Consider the following 9487-nt stretch of genomic DNA (forward strand, 5'->3'; position numbering starts at 1 on the left):
TCTGTGTGCTGAGGAGTCATGGGCTGAGGGCACTCTGTGTGCTGAGGGCGCTCCGTGTTGTTGAGGGTCCATGTACTGAGCACACACCCCTCAGCCGCTCCTCATGAGGCGTGTTTTCTAGACCTTTCACGAGCCTTGTTGCCCTTCAGTGGACACGCTCTATGTTCTTTCTAAAATGAAGAGTCCTTACACACCCCCACTGGCACCTCTGGCCACCCTGTGCTTGCTGCCTGCTCCGTGGGGAGCTTGCTTGTTCTTTAACCTGGTCCCCCAATAGGTTATTCACTTATTCACTGTCCTCACAATTTCTGTCACTCGGTCCTATTCCCTTCAGTCATGCTCTTGCAAACTGGATCCCTGCCCACCTCTATCTGTGCTCGTGAGGGAGAAACGTGGCAGTGTTGGGGAGAAACTACAGCTGCTGCCTGTCTGTGGGGGCATTGCCTGTCCTGAGCTCTGTATAATTCCCTGAGTCAGTGCATGCCTGAGCACTGACAGGGGATGAGCAACACATACTGAGTTAAACGCACATGGTCACTGGGGCTGGCGGAGCTGGCACCGATTCTGAGAGAAAAGCATCCCTCCTGAGTTTTCCACAACTGTTCCAGGAGCATGACATCCAGCCAAAGCAAAAAGCAATCAGAGAGCCACTTGGAATGCTTCCATATCTATTTACTGTGAGACTGGGAAAGAAGAACATGTCTGCTCACAGTTACAATGGTCATGGCCCCTCAGGCTTTTCTCATGATTCTGCATTTCATTGTAATGACTTTAAAATGTACTTCTGGAAGGAATTTGAATTGTGATACCCTCTGGGGCCTGCTGGTTTCTCTGTTCATCAGCATTACATTCTAATTACATTTCAAGTTGTTCTTAAAAAAATATCCGTAGAAAACATAGGTCTAGATAGAAGAAGGTTTCTGCAAGCAAACACAGTTGGATGCATGCTGATATAACTCAGTACAAATTTTAAGCTTGGCTAATAGATGCATTGAGGTTTTTCTTTCTTTGACACATCAGTAAAAGAAACCAAACCCCTCTCACGCTGACATTTTATTCATCGGAAGCGGCCTGTGAATAAAAGGCTTAGAATTCTCCTAAATGCCAGTGGCTTGCTCGCTGGCTGATGTCAGCTGTTAGACTCCAGGCCAGCACTAGGATTTCACACCACAGCGCCAAATTTATGGACACAAAATAGCGTTGCTGAGTTGGCTAATTTTACCCCAAAGGGCTGTGCTGTGCTGATGTGGTTGGATGGTTCCATCCCCAGGGAAGGGCACTGCTTCAGCAGGTGTCTTCTGTGATCAGACAGCAGCTGTACAGGATGGGGCTAATACTTCCATATACAACTGTGCATCTCCCAAAACACGCTGTAGATTTTCAGGAACCAAACAAGCTATTCAGGCTTTCTCTTGAAAAACCCCTGTCCCGCAGAGGCCCGTGGCTCCTCACATTTCACTGGTTGAAGGCTTCTCAGGAAGAAAACCTTTCCAGATGCCTGGATGATCTGTGGAGTCGAGGGAGATGTCTTGCTACCTTTCCCGAATCCTGCAGGTGCCGCTGTTACTGCAGGGTAATGTATTGGAACATTAGCAAAAGCAGGACTGCAGGATGATGTATTAGAACATTACCAAAAACGTGAGGTTGAAAGCTGCTGCATGTGTGGGTGCTGAACCCCTCCTCTATTACAGGGAGATCTTTGTTAGATCCAAGATTTTCTGTCTTCCCCCCCCCCCCCGAACTCCATACAGATGGAGAGCTTTCAGTCTCAAGAAACCCCCACACCAGTAAACCTACCACCAAAAAACCCCCAACCACACACTCACAGGCAGGCTGATGGACTTCACACTCATGCAATGGGGGGGACAGAAGAGGAATACAGAAGGTACTGTATTCCTGGAAGAAAACATTGGTTACCCCATTATCACCCCAATGATGATAATCATGACTAGTTATTTTGTTGTCTACCCAGTGAAAAGCCTCTAATGAGCTACAGGCACTAGATTCTAATTAGATACCGGCATAAACCTGTTATCAGCTTACATTTTCACGTGATGCATAAGCTTTAGTGGATAAAGAAGCTTCCCTTCAGGATCTGAATGTTTCCAATCTCTGTGGGTCATAGTGTGCTTCCCCGTGAGGTAACACATTTTCCAGGCCGAAGCCACATGTGAGAACACTCTCTCTTGGCAGGTTTGGGCCAGGCCCAAGAGCTTTTACCTTTGTTCCTGTGAGGGTTAATGAATCTTGATGAATATGTGTGTAATGTATGTGTAGGCTAAAGGTATGAACCGGAATTGATGTAAAGATGGAGAACAAGAAGGGTCCCCAAAGCTAATCTTTCTGCACAGGCAGTCCCAGAATATATGGCTTGTGTGAAAACATTTAATTTTTCACACTGTCAGCAAGGTGGTGATGGCTCTGTCCATTTCTCAGCTGAACTGTTAATGGCTTGGGAAACTGTAAAGCTCACTGCCGTGCCATGCTGAATGCTCCTCCCCTCCCCTCCCATCTTTAGAAACCTTTGTGAACTTTCTTGTCTGTTTTGGAAGTTGTAATTAAGATTTTGTACTACTTCCAGTATAATATGGCTTCAGGTAAAGGTGGCATTCAGGTAACAGTCTGGCATCAGAGTTGTCAGTCTGGAACAGGTTTAGCATTCTTGAAGTGGGTATTGAGAAACTCCTGAGTGTCCTCATTGCACCCAAAGGCTGTGCTGGTGTCCAGCTGAGAGGGGTGTTGCCCTCTGAAGACCAGCCGTGCCCCAGGGAGCCACGTGGCAGCAGCAAAAGTGGGGAACACATCTGAGCCACGAGAGCCTTTAGAGGGAATGTGACATTTCCAGTGAGTAATGCACAGATAATGTCTTGTGATCTCAGGAGCACCGGCAATATTTCAGTGCTGTGTGCTCCGGGCTTCACCTTCACAGTAGCATTGGGTGGAAAGGTGATTGGAGTATGATAAAAAGTAATAAAATGAGGGAAAAATACTTTTTCAGTCCTAGAGTATGCCCTAACGATGAAAGGATCCTGTCATCTGACCTACTTGTTTGGAGAGGTTTGTGTTCTGGGTACACTTACCTAGCAGGAAGTTTGGAGGAATTCCAGTTAAACTGGGAATGTTGTGCAACATGCATGGCTGCAGTTCCCCACCACTTAGAAGATTCTTGTGTTTAAGCCATAGATCTGGAGCAATTCCAGGCAATTTGATTTAAAGTAAACATCCTGGATGCAATGTGTCAGATACTAGCACAATATTGTTTTAGTCTTTCTCATTTCTCCTGTGGGAATAATCATTCCATGAAGAAGGAAAGTGATCTAATGAGAGAATTAACTCAAGAGCTTGAATACTGAATTAATCACAGATGTCTGAGAGGGGAACCAAGGCAAACTCCACAGAGAGCTCACTGCATTTCCAAGGAAGGAGGCCAGAATAATACTAAGACTCAGATAGCAGACCAAAACAGAGGCAGGAGAGATGTGCTTTTAGTAGCTAAAGGGAATCAATACTTCCCTTTAGCAGCAGAGAGACTTTTCCCCATCATGTCTCTGTGAAGATAAATCTCAGTAGTAGGAGATTGCTGCAAATTTGTCTTGGAGATGTTGAAAGCTGCCAGATTGTTGGGGTCTGATCCTAACTGTGCCCTCACACTTGTTTGAAGCAGATGATTGATTTCATAGCTTGGGTCTTTTTTCACCAGTAGTCTAGAGCTGACCTGCAGCTTCTCACTGAGTTAGATCTGCTTGCTGAGGTGACTGGATCAAAGGTGCAGATCTTTTTTTGCCAAAAGGAAAGATGTGTTGTGCTTGAGAATTATCAGTCTGCAGGCATGTGGGAGTTCAGTCTTGCCATTAGCAAAGTTTGGCACTGTTTCAAATGGTAATCCAAACCCTAATGCTTTTTGGACTCCTTACTTAACTCTTCTTGTCTAAATCTCTGTGTTTCCTTGGATTATAAAGTAGAGCAAACACACAACAGAACCATGAACTGTCTAGAGCATGTGGCATTTTTTTTTAAATAACTCCAAGTTATGCAAACCTTTGGAACACACACACACACAAAAAGGGAAAATAACCAGAAAACGTGCATAAATTTGGCTAATTTTATTCCTTTTATATTATGTAGTCATTAGATACATATCAGCAGCATGTTTGCTCTCCTAGAACATGTTGCACTTGCCTCGTCAGAGCCTGTGAACTGAGTTCATTGAGAAGATGGATAGAGTTAAACTCTGCCTGATACCCACCACATTCCACCGCCTGTGTGTGCAGTGGGGTCATTCCAGAAGCAGCGCCTCAGTGGAATGTGAGATACGTCATGAACTCTGAGGAACTGTTAGTAGGATGTCTGTAGGTCCTGCTTGCTCAGTGAGTCAGGACTTCCAGAGCTCCTCATACACCGAAACCTTAAAAGATTAAAACTTCCACAGTGTAACATTTCACCTGTAAATGGCAGAGGTTGCTACTTGGCTGCTCTGCTCTTGCCTTGTCATACATTTCCCTGGATGAGCTTTTCCAATGATTTACCTCTCCTCAGTGCAAGCATTTTTCACCTCCCTTTTCAGAATGTCACCTTTGGAGGCTTGGTCTAGTTCTTTGGTTAGAAAGATTGTTTTTATTCTAATCTTGTTCTTCAAAGTGCTTGGAAATTCCCTTCTTCACTGTCTGACTAAACGTAAGCGTTGACTAGAATCAGAAGAGACCCTCTGGGATTCCAAACAGAAGATCTGTCTGTGTTTAATGACAACATGGTCATAGTAATCTTTTAATATATTTTTAACAAATTGTGCACCTGTGTTATGGTGACTGTGTTTGCACTTTGGTTTTCTCTGATTGCTTATCAGAATGTTACATTAAATGTTATCAAAAACCTTAAAAAGTCATATCTAATTTACAGCTTTCTTTTCTCTGCAGGCAGGTTGTCTCTCAGCAAGGGAAATTAGCCTGTTTGATGTTATTTGTCTTAAATAATGCAAAAATTATTATTTGTATAATTCCATTGTCCTTCAAGGTACACGGAAATCCATTGTTGAATAACTCGTTTTGGTTTTCAAATGCTCAGGTTTTTTGCACTATTTTATTTCATAAAAGGCTGGATTGTGTCCAGAGAAGGGCAACTAAGCTGGTGAAGGGTCTGGAGCACAAGTCTTATGAGTAGCAGCTGAGGGAACTGGGGGTGTTTAGCCTGGAGAAAAGGTGGTTTAGGAGGAACCTTATTGCTCTCTACAGCTACTTGAAAGGAGGTTGTAGCAAAGTGGGGGTTGGTCTCTTCTCCCAAGAAACAGGCAACAGGACCAGAGGAAACGGCCTAAAGTTGCACCAGGGGAGGTTTAGATTGGATGTGAGGAAATATTTCTTCATGGAAAGGGTGGTCAGGCACCAGAACAGGCTGTCCAGGGAAGTGGTGGAGTCACCCTCCCTGGAGGTATTTTAAAAACATGCAGATGTGGCACTTGGGGACACGGTTTAGTGGTGGGATTGGCAGTGCTGGGTTAATGGTTGGACTCGATGATCTTTAAGGTCTTTTCAAACCTAAAAAATTCTGCGATTCTCTAATTTTTGCATGATAACTTTTGTCTAATAATTCCTCATAATAACTTTTTTCCAAGGATTGTCTTACCAAGCGCAGCTCCATTTGCAGTGTGAAAAAAGGCTCTGAAAGAGAACTTGTCTGTGCTAGTCTGAGTTCTGCAATACTTGCAATGATCAGATAAGTCTCTTTCTGACTCTCTCCCACTGACTCGGTTTGCTTCTCACTACTTATTTTCCTTTCAGGTATATTTTGAAGATTAATGAATATTTATGTTGCACATGAAAAATGCAACAGAAGCTGAAGATGTCATAATTACTGATGCTTATTATTTTTTAAAAAGGAAGACTACATGGCAATCAATATCCATGGAGAATCATGAACTATAAAAATAGAGTGAGGACTCCAAAGGTACTACAGGAAATTGTGGCTTGAGGAAGAAAGCCTTGCAATGGCACAAGGTACAGTGGGCAAGTTTTTTAATAATGCTTAGTATTGAAATATATACAGGATGAAGTATTAGTATTACAGAAGGATGATGAAATCCTTTTCAGTCTGCAAGTAATTAAAGATGAGGTTCCTTATTATGAGTAACATTCATAATTTTAAAGCAGCATGCTCAGGTAACATATAGTAAAGATCTCTAACAGAACTGTCAAGCGAGATCTCATTTGTAAGAAGTCCTGTCAGTGAAATTTCAGAAGACTTGCAGTATTCTGCCAATGTTTAAGGAAAGAAAATCAAATAAACAGAGCAATCAGGATGACCCAGCTAGCTGTGTTATGGTTAACGTGACACCAGGCCCAAGTAGCACAGTACACAAGCTGATTCTCAGCCAGGTCGTAAATAAGTCAATAATTGGCAATCACTTTTGTTTTCTCAACACTGTCTCATTGATAAGTCCAATGTAATTTATTGATAAAGGTTGTAAGTCTGTTTCCTCAGATTGCTGTAGGAACATGTTTCACAACCTATTTCACAAAGCATTTGATTTACTCTTGTGACATTTTAATAAAGCTCTTGGTCAAGTCACTAAGTACAGAAACGTTTCAGTGGTCTGGGCCAGTGTGGGTCCAGAGGCAGGACAAGCTTTTGGGCTGTGAGGCACAGCAAGAACTCAGCTGATCCAAGCAGCATTAGGTGGGGATGTCTGCAGCCACCAGTAACTCGGGTCCTTCTTTTCCCTGGTTACCTGCACAGTGTATTGTTCTAGTCTATATTTTAGTGATCTCTATTATTTTTCATTTTGCTTTACCTGAGTTATCCTAGCCTTTCTGCAAATGTGAAATCCCCACTGATCCCATTTCTGAGTGTCACAAAGGTTGTTGAAGACATAAATTACTGCGAATTTGAAGCAACCAGACAGAGCAAACAGTGGCTTAAGAAGGTTGGTGTATTCAGGTGAAGGTTTTGTAATACAACCAAGTACAAAGCAAGTATAGGAGCCTATTGCTTAAGAGTTCACACCTGTGGGACCAGGGAGCTGTACAGTGGAAAGCTGACTGTAACACCAAGAATTGTAACACATGGACACTGGAGGCATGAAAATAATCAAAACTATGCTCTTGTAGACACGGGCAGTGCAGGGAAAAGTGTGGGGGAGGCAGGGACAAGGTCTCTCTGTAGGTCACCCTTAACACTGCCATGGAGTATGGCTTTGATTTGTATGATTTAGGGAGGATATTCAGGGCTGGAGAAGGTGCAGAGAAGAACCATAAGTATGATTTAAAGAGAGAGGGAATGTCTTATAATAACACATGTAAACTGAAGAGAGCTAAGACAGACCTAATGGCTAAGAAGCAGTTTGATCCAGGGTATGTGCTGCTGAGCAGAAAAGCAATCCTGAAACATGAATAACTCCTTAATAAAAAAGGACTTTTGCAGAAAGCAGTGGCTGAAAGCTGAAACAGCAAATGTTAAACTGAGAATTATCTCTAACACTGAGGAAACAAATTATCAGGTGCATTGGGCAATTATTTGGAGTTTTAAATTAAACCCCCCATTATTTGAAGTTTTAAATCAAGGTTGAAAGTCTTTCTGGAAGAAAATGCATGGATCAATGAAAGAATGACCAAAGGTATGGGGCAATTTCTATGCTAGGGACAACTGAGTAGTTCTTGACTTTTTGTCCTAGAAAAGAGATGACCTAGAAGAAATATGGTAGCTCTGCAAAAGTATTGGGATCAAAAAAGAGTTAAATGGTTTGCTTAGGGTACATCATGACTCAGTGGGAAAGTTATGAATAGGAGCTAAATGGTCTTTCTTGGTCCTTTATCTTTCTGTAGGACCTGGTGCTCTTCAAGACCACGCAATAACCAGTGTCATGGGTCATCCTGAAACTAAGCATGGAGGAGTTGGTTATTGGGAGTGATTTCAAGAGTAGTTTATCCAGAGCAAAGAGAATAAAGTGGAATGGAAGAAAAAGTGCAGAGACATAGGCAGAAAGGTTTGGATGATACTCTCAGGCACATGGTGTGACTCTTGGGGATGGTCCTGTGCAGGGCCAGAGTTGGGCTTGATGGTCCTTGTGGGTGCCTTTCAATTCAGCATATTCTGTGATTCTGTGAAACAATTGTGCTATATTTGAAAAAAAAACCAAGAAGGAAATCTTTGGCCATGGTGATACAGAAAAAGTTGGTGTTATGGCAGTGAGAGGGGGTAATTAATTCTTGAATTTTGACCACGTCAAAATAAAAAGCAGGAAAATTTCTGCTCTGATCCAGGTGCAACAAAGGACAGGAAAGAACAGAATTAGTGAAATAGGGGGGGAAAAAGACTGTGAGAGCTTTACTGAAGACCAAATTCTTGTTCTTTCTTTTCAAACAGTAGAACTGACAATTTGAGTTAGCACGAAATGCAGATGTGGCAAAGTGTCATTCTAAGAACAATTCAGTGCTGGTAGGAATTAGTCTAATTGTTAAATGTACTGAGAAGCTGGTTGGAAGCAGAGCATGACCTAACGGGTTTAGCATTACTATTGCAGCTGTGTGAAACCATTCCAATAAATAACCAGCTCTGTGAAGAAAGTGTGCTGGATTCTTAAGATTCCCCCAGTTTAACAGGATGTGCCAAGCCATTGTTTTAACTGTGGGCCAGATCTTTAAAAGCTGTCAGGCACTGAGCTCCTTTGAAAGCACTGAAGTGATGCTGATTTTCACAGTTCGATCATCTGACCCCCAAATTCAACTCTTTTCACAGTTTCCCTGGTGATGACACTATGAAAGGCTGTACAGAATGGCACAGACCTGTCCACTCTACAGCAGTGTCAGAGGAAGTATGGATGCACAACTGAAAGCAGGATTTTGTTCACCCTTACCTGATGAGTCCCTCTGGGACTGGTGCAGATTTTGGTTTTAATTTGACTGTAACAGTGATGCTGGGAAGCAGAATTACTGATGGGAGAAATCAGAGTAGGGCCCTCCCTGACACTTTGGTTTGTCAGAGGTCATTCTGTTTGGAATCATTCAGTGTGATTAATTGCACTCAAAATTATGCTTCAAATTGGTGTTGTTGGAGACTTTTGTACTGCTGTTTTTTAAGGTAAAAGCCCTGTGCAACAGATGGTGGATGCTCTATACTGACAATATTTGGATCCAAGGATTTGTCTGGTACACCACAATCCCCTGTTTTGTGAGAATGTTTTTGAGATACAAAATAAATACATTTTCAGTGGTCAGTAGCCAGGCTCACTAACCTACTTCTGCCTGCAGATTTCTGCTTTACCTGAGCAGAGCCACACACAGAGGAACTCGTGCTGCGTTCCTGTGCTAACAAAGGGTTTGGGTTGAAGATTTGGTGCATTCCTGGCAGGCATGACCTTCCAGAGGTCTCTAGTTCTCACTGTTCCACCTTAAGTCAGCAGGGGCTGCCTGTGCCTCTTCTCTTTGAAAGTCAACCCCTAGATGTTACCTTCAGGCTTGTAGCTGTTCAGTTCAAGTCACAGGATTACACTTGTGCT

The sequence above is a fragment of the Corapipo altera genome, unplaced genomic scaffold, assembly GCF_003945725.1.
Source record: "Corapipo altera isolate COAL_440 unplaced genomic scaffold, ASM394572v1 112, whole genome shotgun sequence".
NCBI classification, from domain to species: Eukaryota; Metazoa; Chordata; class Aves; order Passeriformes; family Pipridae; genus Corapipo; species Corapipo altera.